Source organism: Leptidea sinapis, chromosome 7 (assembly GCF_905404315.1).
Source record: "Leptidea sinapis chromosome 7, ilLepSina1.1, whole genome shotgun sequence".
Taxonomy (NCBI): Eukaryota; Metazoa; Arthropoda; class Insecta; order Lepidoptera; family Pieridae; genus Leptidea; species Leptidea sinapis.
The window spans coordinates 1,478,532-1,502,751 of record NC_066271.1 but is presented as its reverse complement, the minus strand read 5'-3'; the positions used below and the strand labels follow the sequence as shown (position 1 = coordinate 1,502,751).

At 33.0% G+C, this 24,220-nt stretch overlaps 1 protein-coding gene across 5 annotated transcripts in view; it reads right to left on the bottom strand.

Moving 5' to 3' along the window:
* LOC126965507 (cadherin-86C) overlaps window positions 1-24,220 on the bottom strand; it is a 169,612-nt gene that overhangs the window by 25,069 nt on the left and 120,323 nt on the right. The window lies entirely within an intron of this gene.

Below are 24,220 nucleotides of genomic sequence, written 5' to 3'. Positions count from 1 at the left end.
ATTTTTGTATGCATTATTTGAATTTTCACCTTTTTGGAAACAAACGTCGTAAATCCTACATCTCCACAGCTGAATATCTAAGTGATCGATGATTATTTTTTACCATTTACAATGACAGCACAATATTGTATATTTCATTAAAAAGATCACAAAAAAATGCTGGGAGAGTTTCTTGCCGCTTCTTCTCTCTCAGAGCGCCTTTTGTGTTTGTATATAAGAAATGATATAAAAAAGAATTCTAAATGAATCAATTTTGAGAAAATAAACGCCTTTTATGCCTTTTAAACTTTAGATCCTTATTTTGCGGAAATGCATAATTTTCCAAACGCTATGAGTTTTTTCTTGAGTGTTTATTCCGCTATGTTATATATTTACCAAACAATATACGACACCTGTATCGCCTCTACACTACTTGGCTACATTTGGACCTCTTTGATATCCTCTAAAGAAATGTCTTATTTTTCGTCATGAGAGATAGGACCTATAACAATTTCTGATTCTGCAGATTGTTCTCATAAAACAAAATCAAAATACATTTCATTGTCATAACTTGAAAAAAATGTACATTTGAATACAAAAAGATTAGATGAATATATTACTTCGTGATGTTAGCTGTTATAGGATAATTTAAATAAATTCATGCCGTAAGCATAATATAAAAATCAAATTAACATTGAATTGGTGCATGCTTGTTAACGTACCAACTTTACGAATCACAAACAATCTAGAGTCGAATAAAACGAGGCATTCAGTAGATCTCAATAAACTCTGCCCACGTATAAGAGTTTATAACATTATCGTTTCAATGTCTATAAAACTGGATTACGAGTACCTTTGTAATAAACATAAATGATTTTCAAACGAAACGGTAAATAATCTAAAAATGTATATAAATCGAAATAATTAAATCGGTCTGCGTTTACATTTGTTTATACAAGGTAAAATTGTAAAAAACAATCTTTAGAACACCACAATGAGTTAAAAAAGAGCAATATTATAACAACAAAATCGAATCAATCAATCAATGAACGCTTCGTTACTTAACTCGTTCAGTTATTTATGATCAAGTTTTAATTTATTTTCTCGTATAGATACACAGAGACATTTTTGGGTTATACTGCGAAAAACTACTGGACCGATCGGAATATAACTTGTAGTGAATCGGAATAATAATTATAGTGTTTTGGAGAATGTTTTAGTATATGATATCATCATCATCATCACATGTTGGTGATGACCTATATTTTTATATATTTTTGACTTAGTTATATCTATAATATTCGCGCGGTACTTAAATTATATGGCAATAACTAGTTATACAGTAAATGAAGCTCGAGATGGTGGTAATCCGACGATTCCACTTTAAAAAAAATATGAGAAAAACCAACGAGATAAGAGAGACGATAATTCACCGCTTTTAGAGAATCCTTTCTTTCTTTGCTTTCCTGGAATATAAAATAATAATAAAATAGTTCAAGGAAAAAAAACACGTTTTGTAAGTGATCAAAACTTAAATGTAGAAAATATTTTTATATATTGAGAATTTGTACTATAGCGATGTGGACTCTAGCTTGAACCAGTGAACCAAGTATTATTTTAATTAAAATAAATAATTGGACTTTATATCACAATAGAACGAACTCTCCGTGTTTTAATAACTAATTGCATTTTAGTTTGACTTGCTATAAATGTGAGATTTTCATAGTTGTTTTAACTTTCATTAAATTTTAAACATATTGATGTACGTACCTAAATAATATAAAAGAGGTAAGCTTATAAAATAAATATAGGGAATCGATTTTGTATGATTTTTAAGTTAGGATAAAAGCAAAACTGTGCCTGCAAAATTTTAAGAAAAACAATGTTAATAAAATTTCTTAATATAATATTTTAATAAGTAAAAAATACGAAACCTATTAGTAAAGGTTTGTACATCTTTATTTTAGACATACTTATATAATTAGTGAACACGTAGATTGTAAAGTTTTTGGGGCGATGTATATGCTTTTACAGCAACATCCCAGCCAATGTTCCAAACAAATGTATAAAGAAATTCAAAAGAATTGTTAAAAGACATTTATGTGGTAAAGGTTACTTATAAATGACTTTCTTAATGATATCACAGATTGGGAATGGAGCGACCACCATCAGGCTATTAAATTATAAACGTGATTATATCGAAGTACTATTAAAAATAGAAGAAGCCCGCTGAGTTTCTTGGGCCCGTTCTTCTCAAGTCTGAGGGTTACTCTTCGAATGGGTGGTAGTTTCATTCAATAAGTGATATCATATTCTATTTTAATGAAAATATTTGAATTACACACGAGTTTCTACGAAAACAAATCGTCCAAGCAAAACATCATAAATAATGCTTTATAATATCTTGAATGAACGTGCAGTAAGTGATGAATGAGAATGAAGTCAAAGGTCGGGAGCGCGTGTCACGAAAATGACCTTTCTCAAGATGGCGACCGGCGCGGCGCTAACAGTTACCAATTTAACGAGAGATTTAATTAATGATTAAATAAACACTTTATTGGATATTAATTTTTCGTCTTATAATTAATTAACCGTTGGAACTTTAGTTAGTTATTTAGTTAGTTATTTATGCTGACTACTGTGTAATGTGACTGATAATTGCTTTCCTGATTGGAGGACTAAGGGCACGTATGCTCGTTTGCACAGGATGACGGCTGGATTATGGGTACCACAACACGCCTTTTTCTGCCGTAAAGCAGAAATGTGTAAGCATTATTGTGTTTTGGTTTGAAGGGCGCCATAGCTAGTGAAATTACTGGGCAAATGAGAACTTATATTTCATATATCAAGGTGACAAACGCAATTGTAGTCCTGCTAAGATTTTTTTAGGCTTTTCAAGAATCCTAAGCGGCGCTGCCATGTAATGGGCAGGGCGTATCTATTACCATCATGTGGTGATAGATCATCACGATCAATTGAACGTCCTGCTCGTATTGTCCCTTATTGTCATTAAAAAAATAGAAGTAACTAGAAAATAATTAAATATCTCAATGGGCACCATTAATAAAATTGTTTAGTTAGAAAAATATTTCGACTGTCGTTGTCATAATGATATTCACATGCAAAATCCAAGAAAGAAACTCACAAAAGTTTAATAGAAACATTATATATACTACAACCGATTCCCATTTTATTCTTTGTCACGTTAGTCAATCCTATATATTTATTATTAAAGTTAACTCATGCCTTTCAAATTGCTTGCAGAGATTTTGACCTGATTCTACAGAACCATTTAGATAGACTTTGATATGAAGACATTATGAAATCTTGATTTCATAAAATATAAAAAATTCTTAGTTTACGACGCTCTGTAAAAGGCATGTGAGAAAAGGCGGACTTAGATTATGGTTATCTTAGATAACAAATGTGATCTATACCGCAGTGGGCATAATAATATCCGTTGGGTGATTCGATTGTAAATCCCTTGTTTTATCTTATTCCTCGTGAATTTTATGTGTAGGAGTTGCTATATTATGTAATAAAATGCCTGGGTCATAAGCCGGCTGACGATATCAATTATATATTTTACTACAGTTAGTTCAGTGCAGTTGCTATAATGATTTCTTATTAATTGACTTTTGCGGCAGGCTTATTTCCTGTATTATCGTTAGTCACACTCACATATTTAGTTTTACTTTAGTTAGGCACATATTTGTAAAGAAACATAATTACAACTCTTACAACCTAGCCACAAAATCTCTAATGTACATATTTTATATTAATAAAAAACGTAACGAATTGAAGACTTGAATTGAAAACTTTATGTTTCAAATTCACTCTAAAATAACAGAAATAAAATGAAGTAATCTCCTAGACTATGTCGTTGGTAACAGACGTACAAGTTCACTGGCACGGGAAGGCGAAGTTGCCAACTCGAAGATAAACTCAGTAAGATTTAAGACCTAGTTTTCATCTTTCCATTCACGAGTTGTCGAATAAGATTTGTTACTTACTTTTGATTTATAATTCCATCGCATGCTCTTGCACTAGTAAGGAAATAGTTCTGTTACGGTAAAGTAAATAATACTACAGGAAAGGAAATGACTTAATATAAATATCGTCATAATTATGTCATTACTGTGAATATTACATCTTGGTGCCGTTTGACATCGAAACACTAACTTATCCCGTGGGACCTTAAGGAATAAGAATGTACAAAGTACTATCTACGCGTCTCATTGGGCTACGGGAATTACAACCATTGGTAGCTATTTCAGCCATCGGATTGGCTTTGCTCCGATCCAACACGGAAATGCTGCCAGCATTCTTGGTTCACTTTCTGGTAATGATAGTTTTTACATCATGTAATCATATAATGTACGTATTATAAATATAGCTATAATCATATCTATATCATAAATGAATTATGTTATCATGAAAACAATACAAAAAGTGTAAATAGAAATTATCATATAGTGGCAACACCAACCTTTAGACACTGAAATGCGGATTTCCCCAGTCCACAGGCAGGTCTTGTCACCTTCCATTAAGTGTTTTTATCAAGTCATAAAGTAATGTTTTATCTACAAGGGCGTTTCAATGACAACGACAGTGAAAATTAAGGTTGAACTTATATTATTTTCATTAATATAAAATATTGATAATGTTACAAATACAACTACGTAATTTGTAAATTTAATCAACTATAAATGGTGTTTAGTTCTTAGTTTTCTATGTTATATTAACACGTTTTTTTATGGAAGAGGAGGAGAAAAGAGCGTACGGGTCACCTGATGTTAAGTGATCACAGCCGTCCACATACCCTTGCAAAACTGAAGGAATCACAGGAGCGTTGCCAGGCTTTAATGAAGGTGTTAGCGCTTTTTTTGAAGGTACCCATGTCGTATCGTCCCGGAAATACCGAAAAAGGAAGCTCATTTCACAGATCTATATTACGAGGAAGAAAGTTCCTTGAAAACCGCATTGTGGAGGAACGCCACACGGTTATTGTGAAATAATTGTCACTATAATATATTTGGTCCCCGTTGTATTATAGATTTTGATCATAAAATACCTATTGTATATATACATAACAAATAAAAGACAGTATTTTATTTACTTATCACTAACAATATCGTTCACATTCAAGGATAACTTAACATTCGTCATGAATCTGATTATTAAATACAATAATAACCAATCATCCACTGGTAGACCAGGTATCGAGTGTTCAAACAAACAAACAAATTTATATTAGTGCACGGACTAGTAAAAATAATAAGGACTCCGTGTCACCTTACATAACAGTGTAGCACCAAAACAAGCCGATTAACGTGTAAATACATAGACCACGCACACACTTCCACTACTACAGGCCGATAGGCGGCCTTTATGAGAATTGTCATCGTCTGTGACAGATCAGTTTGCGTCTCAATAAAATATTTTAAAAATGCCGTCGTGCATTGTGAAAAAATGTAAAGACGATACTATATAAGTATATGTGGCCATATATGATTATTTAAGGGAGAAAAAATTGTGTAACTCGTATCCCCCGTAACCGCACACACACTAGCATAACGGTGCTTCACTTGCTAATATCACGGCGCGGAGTCCTTCTTTTTTTACTCGTCCGTGTATTAGTACAGATAATTCCTCGTAATTCACTACACGACACAAGCAGATTGTATATTTATTCTATTTAAAATGTAAAAGTACCTTAGTATATCACAGCGGTCGTTACAAATCTTTCCTAAAGCTACCAAACGTCGTTTCGCAAATTTGTCCGTGTGCTAAGATATTTATTGGTTGTCAAAGTAAATCCTGGCGGTATGCTCGACGAATGATGTAGATCTATAAGGTTAGTAGAATGGACGTTCCATTACAATGTGAATGTTATTTATAAATTGAACCAGATATCGAATATGAATGGTGTACTTTAGTAAATGCAGGGTAAGTAGCTTACTATCATATTTTCGAATTACGATCTCGGCAGACTCTTCTGAGTAGATCTACGAGAAGATTACCACTCATGCGCACGGCTGGGAAACCATCAATATTCATAATGTAATTTAATTCCACTTATTTATCATTGCATATCGTTGTTGACTTATTGAATTTAGTATTGAGCTTGTTGATTGAATTTGTTGGTGAGTGATTGAAGTATGAAGATATAAAACAGTGTGTTCATAAGATCTTATGACAGAAGTTTATTGTTATGTATTGATATAGTAATACTCATATCGTCATCACATCACCTGGAAGAAGACTACTGCTGGGCTAAGGCGTCCCCCAAAGATCTCCACGATGATCCCCTATGGTTGAGGTCCCGCGCTACCCTCAACCATATCCATCCCCATCCAACGTATTCCGGCGATCCTTACCAGGCCATCGGTCCATCTTGCCTACCAACACTACGTCTTTCGGTACGTGGTCGCCATCCGAGAACTTTACTGACCCAACGGCCATCTGTTCGTTGAACTATATGCCCTACCCACTGCCACTTCGGTTTTGCAATCATTTGGGCTAAGTCGGTGACTTTGTTTCTCCTACGGATCTCCACATTTCTGATTCGTTGCAACAGTAACTTTAATAGCAACGACTTATATTGAACCGTTCAACCTAATAAGTTTTCTCTTCAAAAAGCATAATCTGGTAAATATTTATATAAGTTTAGAAAATCCAAAAGTGTACGCCTCATAATCTCATTTCCACAATATTGTAAGGTGAGGAAAAAAAATACTACATATAATAAAATAAGATATTTAGTAATATTTCTTATTTTTATGGATATTAGTTACTATGGTAATCAGAATTATTGTTATTGATGTATCTGACATATTATTTGACTTGATATAAGTGCACTCATATTTATATGTAAGTGCAAAATAAAAATAAAAACGTTTTCAGTTTCGAAAAAACTGCTTCTTTAACTTGTCGATAGTAGAGCACTTATGAGGCATGAAATAACTCTTTTGTAGAATGTAGATTCAATAGGGTTACTGACTGATCAATGTTCAGGGAGCGCTGAAGGTACAAAGTAATGTAAGCATAGGTCAAACATATCTAACAGTGAGTGCCGTAGCTATCACGCCAGTAGATTTGCGATCTAAGGCTTTGTTGGAAATATTTCGCAAGCGTCTGGCGCCAGGCTCACTTCAAAGTGTAAAATGTGTGGATGTAACTGCGGATTTATTGAATCAACAATTTGTATCTATTCGCGGCACAGAATGAATCAATAGCTGTATCTGCCGATTTATCTGTCACGAGGATGTTGGTTTACGATTTGAGATTTATTTCAAAGTTACGCGGGAAACGAAAACGTGGTCGCTTCAAATCGTAATTTGACCATAGTTAATTCTTAAGGCTAGGGTTACTATGGATGCGAGTTCTGACGAAAATTTGTTCTGACCAGTTCTGACGGATTCGTCAGAAGAAACAAACGCCTGGTATCCAATGACAGTGTTTACACTGGCAACGATGAACGCGTCAGAACATGAACGACGTCGTCCGAACGACTGGAGCGTTCAAACGAGTTTAATTTTTTCGCACGACCTGCGTCTGCGAATTTCGAGTGATTTGGTTTCCACCATGGATAACGAAAAATTGATCAGTCTCGTGTACGAGATCAGGTGTTTGTGGGATATGAGAGACAAAAATTAACACAACAGATAATAAATTTCTCGGCAAAAGTGGGAGAAAGTTGCTACAGAACTCAACACTCTACATTTGGAACTCTCGCTTGTCGTCTCTTATAGAAAATAACTCGTTAACATGCTCTGTCTTTCCACCATTAAACAATAATAATTTATATAATAACTTTCAATAAAATCAAATTAATCAAATTCGTCCATCTTCGCTGGACGGCAGAAACGAACTGACTATCAGAATAACAGAAAACGCGCACAGTGTAAACGCCTTGTTCTGTCGAGGGTTTTGGACGTACTCCTCAGAACAAATTTTCGTCAGAACTAGCATCCATATTAACCCTAGCCTAAGACGGAAAGCTTTGAAGGGTTTTAACCAAACAGTAATAACCAGTTCCAAACATGCTCACGCACCATTCTCTATGTCTGGAACTAAGGCATCGAATCACAGTGCGAATGTATTGGTACTCTCTGCCAGGTTTAATATATTCCAAATTCAAATTCAAACATAAATATTTTTATTCAAAATAGAATTTGAAATCACTTACAGAACGTCAAAACTACCTATTCGAAATACGGCCGTTTCCAATATACTGACTATCTATACGAGTAGATAGAGATAAATTACTACAGTAATAAGCTGTCAATAATCTGAAGCTGTTCCAATATACCCGATAAGTCATTCTTATCGCCTTATATTGGGACGCGTGAATTACAATTTCCATACAAACTTCTATCGCTGGTAAGCTATACGTCCTTCCATTGACAGACAACGTGTACGGATAAGGTGAGTTAAGGTCGATAAGTTTATTAAGACAGAAAAGTCAACGATAGTTACGATTTTTATCCCAAGTAGGCCACAACCGGAGATAGACTGAATATTGGGAATGGCCGATAGTGTGCCTCAGACCTGAGAAGAACGGGCGCAAGAAATTCATCGGGCTTTTTTTTTCTTATTTAGTTACAATATATTATGCAGTATCGTACAATACAATTTATAATTAAATAACCAGAGGTTCGTATTCTTCTCACTAAATAAAACTCCCATCTAAGGTTTTTTCAGGTCGCACTGACCTGGTTACCTTTAAAAAACGTTTTTATTTAATGATAAAAAGAGACAAAACGAGCAGGACGTTCAGCTGATGGAAATTGATACGCCCTACGCATTACAATGCAGTGCCGCTCAGGATTCTGAGCGGCACTACAATTGCGCTCGTCACCATTAAACAAAAGATGTTAAGTCTCATTTGCCCAGTAATTTTACTAGCTACGACCTTCAGACCGAAACACAGTTATATTTACACATTACTGCTTCACGGCAGATAAAGACGCCCTTGTGGTACCCATAAGCTAGCCGGCTGTGCAAAGGAGCCTCTCACTGGTGCACCAAACTTGAAGACTACCAACAATTCAGTTCAACTCTAGTTTTGCGAAAGATGATCAAGACACCATTAAATTATTCTCATACTGATGTATCCTTCCACTCCATAAAAACATATAAAAAAAACAACCCTAAAACTAATAAGGCAATAAATAAGTTCTCATAACTTATACACATAATATTAATCTAATGACTATAAATTAGAACAACGAACTGATATTATATTCGAAATTCGTATTTTCATAATATAAGGGAACACGCTGCCAATTAAAGTCATTTAGACCTTCGGAAAGCAATTACTGCCATTCGATCAATGGGAAGGCAACGGTACGTAATTACGGGATTATTATCCTAACGTCCCGAGACCCAACCAAACCTGCTTCTATATCATTTAGGACTATTGTACATTGTACTGCGTCCGTTGGTACATGTCGACATGTCCGTGTTTTACTGTGTTACGGTATGTTGTTTTAAATTAACTTTAAACTTGAATTTAAAGTCTCATATTATAAAGGTTATAAGATATTTGAAATTAAATATGAAATATTATGTGGAAATTATATTTCAAATTTAATTTATTTTATATGTTCATTGGGTCGTACGATTCCAATATATTTGATTGTTTAGACACACGTATGAAATGTTATATTTATAGAAGAGAACTTTTCGTGCTATATAATATCAGCTTTGTTATAGACAGTCACTCAAAGAAAAATTTCAAGAAATAAATGTCATGACTGTTGATTGTCAGTATATGTATAAAAATAAAATAATGTTCACTAAAATTTGAGAAAATAAATGCTTCTTATCACCGCACAAGGAAGCTCATTCCACAGCTTGGTTGTACGTGGAAGAAGGGACCTTGAAAACCGCACTATAATAATAGAGAATCTGGACGTCAAAATTGCAATACTGTGATAATATTATTATAAACTATAGGTTAAGTACTGAACATGTCGACTCAAATTAATTCACCGAATTCTTAACAGCGGTCTAAGAAAGACGAACATGTTCACCGAAACTGTAATTGTATTTACATTATATGAATATATTATAGACAGTCCCCCAGAAAAAAAAGTCCCCCAAAGGTCACGAAACTTTTACGTAAGAACCTAATATAAAATACAGTTACAATGTTGTTCTTTGATTAAGCGGGTATGATACCATAATTGAAGCTTCATGTGTGGCTTTTAATCCAATGGTTGCGAAGCTCGATAGCCAAAAGCATTCCTTCTCTTAATCAGAATTATAGAAAATCTGTTACGATTTAAGCTAGCCTCAAGACATAGAAGATATAGACCAGAAACGGTCAGATCACGATGTCGTTGCAGTGATTCTGTTTTCAGCATAAAATGTTAGGTTTCGGTCACGGAGCGGCCATTACGAATCCTATAAGTGTGACTGTGTGGATCTTATTTTGTGTGTAATAATTGTGGGTTTGGTTTGACCCGTCGATAACTTTTGAACTTCGTGAACTGTCCATTATTGTGTACTACTTCACTAATGATGTAGAATTCAGTTTAACTGAAAATAGTGTGTATGTTTTCTTTTATGGGTTTCTATGATTAAATGGGACATGATGATGAAAGTAGTTAAATTAATGGTTGGAATAAAAATAAATGAGTTCTAATGACCTCAAACTCAATTGAATTTTTATTTACAATTATTTATATTGTCATTCAGTGTGAATATATAATTTATGCATTGACTTAGGATATATTTATATATGTATAATTGCTGAGATTATTTATACGTCTAGATAGACTGTGACAAAAGGGAAAACGTCGAAAAAAAAGACTGTTAATCTCTATTTTGAGCAATGCATGCACACTATTTTACATACAAATCGCGAGTGTAAGTCGTAGCTTGTGACGCACGCTAAAGTAATAAACTTGGCCTGTTTTCATGGGTTGTCTAGCAACAAGAGGCTCTATCTAGACGTATATATTATCTAAGTACTACCGTTTAGATTCAAAATACTGAGGAGTTAAATCAAGCTTGGCTGACTGTTGACGACGTGTCAGTAAAAAAGTTTTCCTTTTCTACCTCACTCTATCCGCGTTAGAGATATTATTCTCTCTTGCAGACTTTACTTGTCTATTCGCTTAAATGTCTATGGATTTATGATTTTAGCTTTGCGTTATTTTTATCTGAATGAGTATGATATATTTATTAAATAATTAAGTTTATCACAGATTTAAGAGCCATTAAATGCGTATTTTGTATTGTGTGTGTTTGGCTATGTCATAGATTTAGACAGGTTTGACAGGCGCATGATGCGTGACCGAATTATATATTTTGCCAATGTTTGCGTTAGCTAATGGCTTAAGTTTCATGATAGTAAGGAGCTAATGCCAACCGTGGTTGACTGTGTACGACTTGTCGATCAAAATCGGTTACATTAACCACAGATTCGCGTTCCTTTTCTATCTTTCTGTGTCTCCGTTACAGAGGTACTTCTCCCTCGCACGTTTTGTTACAAGATATCTATTTGCAACGCTTAGGCTGAGATCTAGAGAGCGTATTTAGACTTTTCTCAGATTTTACTTACACAAAACTTAGCTGAGTGTAATAAAACGCAAACTTGATTTTAGCATTGGGCTGTATTACCTTAAGCTCAGCATGATTTCAGCTGTCAAATGACAAAAAAAAAACGAAATCAACGATAATGCTAAGCTTACTTACTTTTTTGACTCACTAGTGTAAGGCATTGACTATTTGACGTTTGGGTACGTTTGTTGCATTACTTTACATATTATATTGTAATTGAAATGATTTGTAAAACGATGAAAGTGTAAATCTTGATTTAAAAGAGTGGCAATGAGTTTCTTGCTACTTCTGTTCATAAGCTCAACCCTGTATGAAGTAGCGGTAACTTCAATAAGAAAAAATATTTTTTGACATTAATAAGTGTCATTAATAAAGTGATTTTGATTTGATTTGACTTACACTAAGCAAAGTTTTACGTAAGTAAAGTCTAAGTACGCTATTTAGATCTCAGCCTGAATATTTTAAATGGATCTTAAAAACTGTTAAAACTTATCCGTCCTTTTCAGGCATAACAAATGCTTGTTTGTACAAAGTCTATATGATCACCTAACATCAAGAGATAGGGTTGATGTTTAAAGTGTAAAAACGCAATACAAATGATTTTGGTATAAAGATAAACATAGTGATAATAAATATAATAATAAAGATAGGTTTGAGTATTATTATAATTCAAATAACTCCAGTGCATGAACTGGCTGATCAATTTGAGATATGGGGTCACGGCTGGCTCGTATAGTCCATAAAATTTTATTGCTAATTTATAACTACGTCAGATACGATCTGAGGTGAACGACGCGGAATCATAGGAAGATGCATTTAACAGCTGAACATATCAAAATGTGCGAGTTATTTTAACAAAATAATATAATATTAAGTTATTTCATATATGTATTTATAGGTTTATATCTTTTTGAGTGATAGCTTTTTATGGGAGGCTAAACCGATACGTAACGCGGTACGGCGCCAGTCTGAGTGGCGTCCCTTTCTCTCACGCATACGACAGCGGTAGGCAGGCTCCTCCTCTCTCACTCTAACCAATCGTTACTTTTATAGGATTAAAAAATTATACTAATAATGTACATACACAAAATTTAACATATACACATATTCAAGAATCCTAACTAAGAATTTAATATATTTTATAATCAAAAAAATATGTTATTATTATACAACCTTTCCTTCTATTATCGTATGAATATCCATATAATTTAAGTAATAACCTAAACTATTCTGAAGTTAAAAAATTTAAATAGTAAATAGTTCAACGCAGATTAGTTTAAGTTATCACTTCTGTCGGACAACGCGAGATGCACACATTTTTATATTTTTTTTTATAATCGCTACTAAAATGCTCGCAAAATACCTTTATTTATTTACAATTTGTATGGATTGATGCATCTACTGTACTCAATTACTATTGTTTTCATTAATTAACTTAAATTTATATTTTTGACACACTCGTGTAAGGAGTTGAGTATTTGACGGTTGAGTTTTTTTATTGCACCACTATACATATATTGTAATTGAAACGATTTGTGAAATGATGAAGCTGTAAATGTTGATTTAAAAGAGTGGCATTGAGTTTTTGCCACTTCTTCTCATTAAAGTTCAACATTTTCAAGTGGTAAAAAAGAGTCTTGAAATTCAAAAGTGCCATATCCTTGGCCTAGATTAATAAAGTGATATTGATATGATTTGAAATAAATGCTATGCCAAATAATATACATATAATCAAAATAGTAACAAAATACAAACTGTACATTGCATTTTTTTAAAAAGATACTTTGTGTTCTACATGAAATAAAGAATGCAAAAAAATATTTTATAGAATTTCATCTTTTGTAACTTAGATTTATTTAGTATTGATCATTTACCACAATTAATTTTAGAATACGATTTGAAGTGCTGTCATAACTTAAACAGCTTGAAGTATTGTAATTTAAAATTGTAAATTTACATGTTTTAGTTTATTTTTCATAGCTTAGTTTATTACAATGATTGTTTGTTTCTTATTCTTATATAATAATACTTAATATTTTTATTAATTAATAATAATACTTATTAATTATTATTTTTACGTGAGTGTAAAAACATCATATTTTGAATTTTTGTATCTAAACCTCATAAAAACTTGTTAATTGTCATATTTCTAGAGCGTCATCATAATATTTAATAAATTAAAAAAACCATTGGTAAATTTTCAAGATTACTGAAGACATTAATATTTTTGTAAAACGATATAGAAAACTTTATTTTACATTCAAATCTACAATTATAATAATATTTAAAACATAAAACAGTTTTCAATAAAAATACTTACCGAAATCAAACTATTATCTTACTATTCAATAAAAATGAAACTGAAAAATTATAAATAATAAACCGCATTAAGGTTGCAATCTGCAGGTAAGGTGCCCAAGAAGCTAACCAACATTGCCTCTTTGAACTTATTCTTTGGCAAAGGTCCGGATCTCGGGTCACCTGAAGAATTTATAATTCACCTGGACCACTCTTTAATATGGGTTCAGGCTAACGAACCCACGATCCCAAAATCTCCACCCATAATGGAAGAAATATGTACCGATCAGCAACTGACGTATAAAAAACTAAACTAATTTTATACAAAATTCTCGTCACACAAACTCGTAAATCGGTGACAAGCGTTGGAAACTATATACAGCTTTTAGTGTTTTTTTTTACGTTTTATTGCTTCACGCTGGTTACGTCGACCATAATCCCTTTTAGAGTATATATTAAGGCAAGGATTATGTTAATTGAATGACATTTAGGCTCTCAATGTGACTTTAATCGCCGTGCTATGGATTTTAGTTTTCATCGATTTATATTTAATTTATCTGAGCCAGCTTTAGATTATATTGAATCGAAAGAATTCCATACTTTTAAGAATTTAATCAAGTTAAATCAAATCAAAATCACTATATTCATATTGGTCGAGCAAATGTCACTTATAACTGTCAAAAGCTTACATTTACCACTACTTTGAAAAAGGTTTTATAAGAAGAAGTGACAGAAACTCACACGAGTAAGTTATAAAAAGTAAATGTAAATTGATAAGTAAAATCACAAGAGTTATTGAGTACAGTATTTATTAATCCATACACACCGTAAATATATAAAGATATTATGCGTAAGATAAGTATGTATACCATAATAGATATGAGATTAATTTGTACATTTTTATGGATACCTTTCGACCAAATACTAGTCGCAAGACCAACTTTGACGACTTTCGGGGTTTTAAAGCATGACCTTTTTGAGCCCTTTTGGTTACCAGTGAGAGAGAACACACACCATCACCGTTGACAAAATAACAGGAGTAATTATCACGTCATAGTCTACTTAATTCATGTTAATTCATTAATTAATCATTGATATTAGTAATATCTCTCATCCATAGACCAATAAACAACTAAATACTTAAATTACATTACATACTTGACTTTACATTGATTTTAATAAATAAACAGTTAAAATTAGATACATGTCATAATTAGAATTGAAATGACATTTATAAAAAAATTCAATATAGCCCGATACAATTCATAAATTTTTAATTTAATTTCAGTACATCATAAAAATAGAATGTTGAATATATCAATAAGTTGATATAGGTCACATATGTCGTATTTACAACAGTCATATAAAACATTAAATTATAACTATCCTTACTTCCTTACTATTATTATAAATGTGTTTCTTACGTACTTATATATTTATACCTTTACTACGCAACTGAAACATAATCGAATTTTGGACGAGTGTTTTCAAGTTAACGATAAACGACCTAAAGTTCTTTTGGGCCGATAATTTTTAACAGTTCTCCAAAGAATATCTTGTGCGATACTTATTTAACGCGGACAAAGTCGTGCGTAGAAGAGTGCCTTATATAAATATGTGATACTAACGTTGAAGTTCTGAAAGTGCTAATTTCTACGGGATCAACTTGCATCGAGTGAAGATTACTGGCCTATTCGATGACAAATCATCGTCTTGTTTGAAATCTAAGAGTGAATGTATCTACAATATGGACACTCGATCTAGTACCTACCCAAGTATCTTGTCAGAACACGTCATACTTAAAAAAAATTCTATTTTAATGGAAGAGGAAGGAAATGGAAGACGAAGAACAAACGGACATTCTCCTGTAATACCAGAAGAATCACAAAAATTATTTAAGTTAAGTTGACGTGGAAGGAAAAGTACTTTACAGTCAACTGCACTGTAGAGGAACGCCACATAAATACCGATTTATATTCAAGTTTACGGCTTCTAATGCCAAGGTGGAATTCGGCAGCAGTGATCAGGTCACACAGCCTTTCGGAATACATCCCTGATAAATGCGATAGAATACACAAAGCAACGGCTAATTGTGTTCTAGCACTAGATGCTCAACAATTCGAGTAGCTCTTATATAAAGTAAACTAAAATAACCTGTAAGGTTAACCTACAAATTATTGTAATAAACATTAAGGTCAAAAGGGCTAGTTCGCGTGTTCTTTACCATAAAGTTAACTTTTTGTAAGAATTTATAGCAGCACGGACCACGATACTATTACCTTACCTTATAGGGGTCAAATGGAAGAATAAATAATGTTAATAAACGTTAATAAGTCACTTAAGATTGCAACGATTATCAGCTACTCTATTTTCTTCCTATCTCGCATATTATCTCAAGATCGGAGGTGGGTTAATCTGGTAATTACTATCTTTCCAAATTAATTGCACAGCCGTGGTACGATCTGATATTATTGCTATTAGATTGGTTTTAAAATGGCTTTAAGATGTTTTATGTACGCTATCGAGATAACTACAAATTTTCGAAAATAGAATGCCCGTTTGTCCTTATTTTTCTTAAAAATATTTGCTGACAAATTATAAAAGCTGACAGCCCAAGATCTCGTTTAGAAAAATTAACTAAACCAATCAGTCCGTTTCGACTCGAATTTTGTTTCTGTAGCTTTTATAATAAAGATATATTGACAAACAAAAAAAATAATAAAAATTCAGACTTTTTACTTTTTTGATGAGACGAGATTGACATTCACCCCATGAAAAGTAATACGGCCTGTCCTGTACAATGCAGTGCCGCTCAGGATTCTTGGAAAACCCAAAATTTTGCGTTGGTTTAGCGATTGCTAAGTGACAAAAGCCCAGTTATTACGGCGCCTGTCAAACTTTTCAAGCTTGCACACTATTGTTTGAAGGCAGAAAAAGGCGCCACTGTTATATAAAATATAGAGAAATAAAAATTATACAGCAATTTATAAAATGCATCAAATTCATTGACGTACATTACACAAATACGACACTCCATTCTTTTTAGTTTGTATATGCTGTTATTTGGACAGTTGTTCACTGAACACTTTGTCATTGCGTGGCGTTGTATTCAAAGCTCGGTCGATACACAACTGAACGAAAACTCTGCCTAATAGACGCGTAGGCAGAGTTTTTCCTTAGACAATTTTTAGCGTGATTGTTTTTAGTTGTTTATTTTTATTGTATGTCAAAGATGAAATTACAGTTCTATTACATATTTATCTCCTTGTTACTTAAAATCTCGTATCGTTAGTTATTAATTATAAACAAATACATTTAAGTAATTAAACATTTTCATATTTAATATCAAAACAAGTCGCGCTTGTATATTAAATTATAACATAAACTATATCTCTACATTCGTATTAGTTCAATTAATCTTAAAACGTTGTACGAAACAGGAACAATTGATAGTAACCAATGCAATTAGGTAACAGCAAATAGATTCCACTGCAATATGATAAATAAATTGTTACGAGCCGGTTGGTTTATTGAATTTGTATTTGAGACGTGGATTGCGGCTTCGATTTTCGCCGGGATCATATATTTAAAAAAGCAATTGAAAATAAAATGAATAATAATATCACAATCCCTTGTGAATTTCGAACCCACGTTTAAGGGTTTTGTTTATGAAAAAAATGGGCGAGACGAGCAATACGTTCATCTGATGGTAATTGGTACGCCCTATCTATTACAATGCAGTGCCGCTCTGGATTCTCGAAAAACCCAAAAATTCTGAGCGGCACTACAATTGCGCTCGTCGCCCTGAGACATAAGATGATAAGTCCCATTTGCCCAGTAATTTCACCAGCAACGGCGCCTTTCTGACCGAAACACTGCTTCTGTTCTGTTACTGCTTCACGGCAGAAATAGGCGCCGTTGTGGTACCCATAATCTAGCCGGCTTCCTGTGCAAAAGAGCCTCCCACTGGTAAAAGGGTGCTTTAGGGCTATATTTCACCGGGAGACCTTGGAGACGCGACCAGTCGCCGCTACCAACAAAATATATACAGCTCTATAGAGTCATTCACCTCGTTTCCGTTTATTTGCGAAACCAATTTGGTGGCGTGACCAGCTCGTGTAAAGTATGACTTCAACTTTCTTCTCTATCTCCTTACATACAGATGATGCAGCTATCTCTTCGATCCATTTTTATACTATCTCAGTGTAGTGTGGTGAGTTTGGTGTCTATCTGTATGGTGTCTAGGTTGGTAGCTTACGGACACCACGGATGCGCCGCCATGGTGTTCCGGTGAATTATAGCTCTTAGACCACTCCACCAATCTGACTGGAATCAATAGTTGCAACTAATGAATCAACTTCACCCCTACTCCGCAAGCGGCTGAAATGCGACATGCGATAGAAGGACAAATGAAATCGAGGCGAAATTAAAGGCTCAATTTATTAACTGGTGTATAACTTGCCAGTTCACTCACTTTATCATCTGTTTATGCAGAATTTTGTCGTATTCACCCCTCGAGGTCTCTATTTTTTTAAACTACTACGCATTATTTGTAATAAAAGTTAGCGAGGGGTACACTTGGGTGAAAGTGATTATGCAACGTGCCTTTGCAAATTTTACGCTACAATAAAGTATCTTGCCTGATTGCAAGTGATTCACCCACACCTCTTTGGAACACGAGCAATCTCAAGGGCTTTGCCGTCTACCGGTTCTTCTTTAATTAAAGTTTGCTAGTAGTTTGCTTCTTTGCTAAAGTATTGTTTAAAGCTTAATAGCATTTGACAGCTTTTTTTACATTAATGGTCATATTCTTGCTTTTAATGACTGTTAGAGTTGCCCAAATAAATCAAAATTCAAAATGTCCATGAATTATGGTACAAAGGATTTTTAATTGAGATGTAGATCAGTTCAGATGACAGAAGTGAGAAATTATTCAAGGCAGGCTAATAATAAGAAATACAATTACGACATCAACTCGAGTTGACTTAAGCTGAACCAGAGTTACCTATCCAAGCGTGACGTCTTAGCAATACCTACAAAATAAAGTGATCAGCGCGCTTAGAGACATTTTCACTTGAAACACCTTAAAAATATATATTATTAGGTTTAACTGCAAATCAATAAAGCATTCACTTTATAATCTCGTTTCCCGCGGGCGCATATTGTTATAACTAGAAAGGTCAATCAAGATTTGCCACAAAAACTTATGCCTTACTCGGAATTAGGAACACCGGTCGACTGGGCTAAATAAATCTAAATGAGTTATGCAAATCAGGTATTCGAGCCAAAGTAATCAACTGTGATGGATCTACACTCAAATATTGCTTTTGTTAATCGAAAAATTTACAGCCACAACCTTCATGATACAAAATTAAAATTATTAAAAGGCAAAAAAGGCATTTATTTTCTCAAAATTTATTCCTACAGAATTATTTTTGATGTCATATCTAATATACTATTCTATCATTTCTAAAATACTATTACGATACTTTAACGATAGATTCAACAGTCATCAAATGGACCTTTCGATTGGCTTCAACAATGGTTATTAACAATTCGTTAATAATTTTTATCTTCATATCATCGTCATTTCAGCCGGAAGACGTCCCCTAGACAAGGTTCTCCCCCAAAGATCGCCATGATACTTCTGCGCTGCCCTCATCCAACTTATTCCAGCGATCTTGACCAGATCGTCGATACATCTTGTGTGTACCTACAAGTCGTCTTCCGGTACGTGGTCGCCATTCGAGGACTTTACTGTCCAAAGGCCATCTGCCTGTCGAGCTATGTGCCTTGCCCAATACCACTTTAGTTTCGAAACCATCTAGGCTATGTCGGTAACTTGGTTCTCTTACGGATATCCTCATTTCTCCATTTTTGGGATAAAGACCAATTTATTTTGTACGACAACACCGAATGAACAATAATACCAGGATTTCTGATCATGCGCCTTTCGGACGGTTGGCGATTTAAATTAACATTACATAATGGTTATTAAATGTATTTTTTTAATGCAAGACAACAAACGAGCGAACGGGTGATCTGATCTCAGCGCCCACATTCTCTTCCAATACCAGAGGAATCACAAGACCATTTCCGGCCCTTTAAAAAAGTGTATGCGCTTTTTTTGAAAGGTACCTTGTCGTATCGTCCTGGAAACACTCCACAAGAAAGCTCATTCCATAGCTTGGTCGTAAGGACGTGGAAGAAATTACCTTGAAAACCGCACTGTGCAGGCAAGGTACATATCCCGATGGTGGGGATTATTTCCTAATTTGTTGCCTAACATTAAATCGAACAGTAATAGAAAATATGTGTGAATTTAAAACATTTTTGTTTTGGATATATATTTAATTATTTAGACGCAGAACAGTATGTCTGGTATGTCAAAAATCACATTTTAGTGATTGGGAGTCAGCGGTAAGGCATTACGCGTATAATTAAAGGTCCGATAAAGCACCATTAAAATCGATGCTCTAATATATCGTAAGATCATTCGAATGTTATTTCATTTCGAAATAAAAACGAACTGTTTGAATTTGTTCTAAATAAATCAAAATTGACTCGATTACGAAACGATAACGATTTAGTTATTTACGGCGCGTTGAAAGCTTTGACGCCAATTCAGCTTTGACTTGAGTTAACGTAATAATTATCGTGACTTGTTCACTAGTTGTATTAAAAGACAACATCTTATGAACATTTCGAATCAGATATTTGCTCACATTGGCAGAATAACTATGAGTTCAACTAGAAAATAGTGATAATGTTGTGTTGATAATTTTCTTTAGTTTAACGAGATTTAATTAAAATATCTTATTATTTAATATTTTTATGTAGTTTTAAGTTGTTTCATTTTTCTTTAAAAATAAGTAATTTAATTTAAGTAGTTAATTAAGTATTAAACTTTAAATTTATATAATATTATATGTCTACCGACGACCTTATTGTACACGGTAAAACTCAAATGAGTTTATGTATGTACAATAATTTTGTCACCTATACTATGTAATTTATTAATAAGAAATAAATAAATAAATAATCTATTCCTTTAGAAACCTTATAAGATTTCTGAAGGAATATATTTGTATGCAACAAATGAAAATATTATTATGACGCATAATTTAGTGAAATAACGTTTATTTAAATATCATTAAATTAAATTTATTGAAGTGATAACTTGTGGGAGGGTAAACCCGCTTCGTAACGTAACGCGTTACGGCGCCAGTCTATCTGACTTCCCTTTCTCTCACGCATACGGCAGCGATAAACAAGCTCTATCTTACTCTAACCAATTGTTACATTTGTAGGATTTAATAATGATACTAATAATGTATATACACAAAATTCTATTGTACTCAAGAATTGTAACTAAGAAGAAAATATATTTTATAATTAATAATTTAAAATAAACGTTTCCTTACATTATCATATTAATAAACCTAAAATTTAAATAATTACCTAAGCTTTTCTCGAACTTGAAAATACTATCAAATAAAAGGTTTATACCAAGACTCTTTAAATGGCTGCTTGAAAATATGTTTTATAGTATTAATGAATATTTATAAAAGTATTAAGTTTTTGCATGCTTTTAAGTTAAGCTGGATAGAGGACACATTGTAATGCTTAGGATCTAGACATACTCTATTCCAAAGCAAAAACAAAAATATTTCATTTCGAATAAACTCTCCCTAACGCGCCGAAAGAAGTATAAAATCAAAAGCACCTCGTATTGTTCCTGCCAATGATGTAAACATTATGTTGTTATCGAATACAAGTCAAGCTCATTTATAACACATGAACCACTTTCTCTAGTCACGTCTCTCTAAGACCTACCTATCGTGTGGTATGCCTCCCTTCATTAACTCAATTTATTGTACACGAACGGATCGACCTACATTCTTAATAATATGCGTTACACAACTTGGCAAACAACTAATTATATCGGCTGATGTTAATCAAGTAATAATCCTCTTTTTTGTTATGGCATTAACGGGTTTCACTATTTTGATGTTTCTAATTTTTTTTCAATTTTAAATATTTTTATTGAAAATATAAAAAAATAAAAATAAAATAATTTAAACAGCCTGAGGGCGGTCGCTCTAGTCTGTGGCATCATGTTGTAGTTCAAAGTTTGATAGAATGTTGCAAACGCGTAAGTTTGTAAGAATGTGCCATACATCCAGTGTATGTTTGTTACTCTTCCACGCAAAAACTACTGAATGGATTTTGATTAAACTTTACAATAATATAGCGTGCACATCAGAATAACACAGGCTATAATTTATAAAGATATATGTGAATTATCCAGAATATAACAATAAGTGTCAAGTAAGGAGGAAAAAAATCTCCCATCTGCCAGCTATTTTAACGTGCGCTGCAAAAACAGTTGGATTTACACGTAATAATGTATTATCGAAATGTTTATCTTAAATGGCTTAAAAATGCTGTAACAGCATATATCTATGTTTTATGTGAAGGCATCATCGCCAAAATAGTGAACCATAAAACAATAACTATTCATAATTTTAATTTAAAATTCACATTGGGTACTTTCAAAATGATTTTTATATCAAAATAAACATTTTATCGCTTCACGCTACATCATTTAGACAGATATTTTTTATAGTTACGAAGATAACCAACCAAGTGCGCGATACTATGGTGCGGTCCGGCGGAGAGCGAGCAAATTTAATTCAAATTTGCAATATTAACTATAGGTCGGGACCACTATAGGCAATATACATATATAGACTATATACATATATATATATATATATATATATAGGACTATATATGTCTCTTTTTTGCTTTAAAGCGTCCACGCAGACGACCCTGTGGTAGCGAGCGGCTAGCAATGCTTATTTAAAAAAATCTATTACTTTAATGAAAAATAGAGCATGTTTTAACCGACTTTAAAAAAGGAGTGGACTTGTTTTAAAGTAAAATCGGTTCATTCTGTCTATGAGTGATTGAAGGAACTCCTCAAGTTGTATAGGCGTTCGTACTATATAGTGTTTTTTCTCCTACAAACAAATCAAGCATTTGTTTATAGAAGGTATCAAATGGATGAAGAACCGTTGGTGAAGACTACTAATTTCTACTCAAATTTTTCATGAAAAGTAGGTATGTCAAGGGTAGCATCAAGATAGATATGCGACTATACGCAACCAAATTGAAGAGGTTCTAATGAAATACTTCCACTGTAGTGGTCTGGTGATGAAGCCATGTATGTATGGAAGCCATGCTTGGAATTAATGTACGTTATATAAATATCCCGCGGTATGATAACATACTATTATACATAATAATTTTCTTTAGTAATTACCTGCACACATATTTTTACATAAAACAATAAAATAAAAACTTTCCTCAATTATTTTAGATATTTTTTATTTATTTAAAAATATTTATAATTTGGTTACTTTTATTGTATTACAATATTATATAAAGCAAAAAACAGCATACATATGAGTAGTCTTTAAAATTAGTACCGATATAACAATTGCTATTTAAACAATATGATCGTGATCCTGCAAAGGTTGTATAAAATAAATAAATAACAATAATTATGTTACTTTTGCACAAGAACCTAACATTTAAAGAAACCTTCGCGACAATCAAACAAAGTACTAAATCTAAAATAATTAAAATATGTACTAAGCATTGTGACCTCTGATTGTAAAATATAACCAATTGCTGGGCGATAAAATATTCCTAGAATTATTATTGTATAGATTCCATTCTATGCTATGTATATTTTTCTTCCAACTTAACTATTTTTTGTGAAAAAACAATAAAAGTAATGTTTATCGTTGAAAGCCAGCGTAGCTCGAAAATATTTCAACGCTGATCCCTACATGACCGTTGTCCCCTTAATAAAGAAAGCATACTCGAATTAATAACTTGTAATATTTCACTAGTTACCAAATAAATAATAGTTTAATAGTTTCAAAAAAATCGTAGAACGATCGGCCATTTTCATTTTTTTAATCTATCTTTCAGATCTAGAGAAATTCTGTGGCTTAGTTAAATTTATACGTTTATCACTAGCAGTTATAATATGTTTCAACTAAGCAACGCATTACTTAAAGGTTAGAGGTTGCACTTATGAAGCCAATATTTTTATGGTCTATAATAAGATTCAATTTCGTTATTTAATACCACTAACTGAGCTCAATGTATCATTATTTCAGTCATAAATGAATGTGTGAATGTTTTTTATGAGATAGTGATGACCTGGTGTCATGGTTTCACGTTTACCTGATGGTACGACGATCTCTCTTGCCCATAACAATTCAATGTCACACAGGATATTTTTATTTAAATTGTAGGACAAAGAAGCGTTCGGGTCACATGTTGTTAAGTG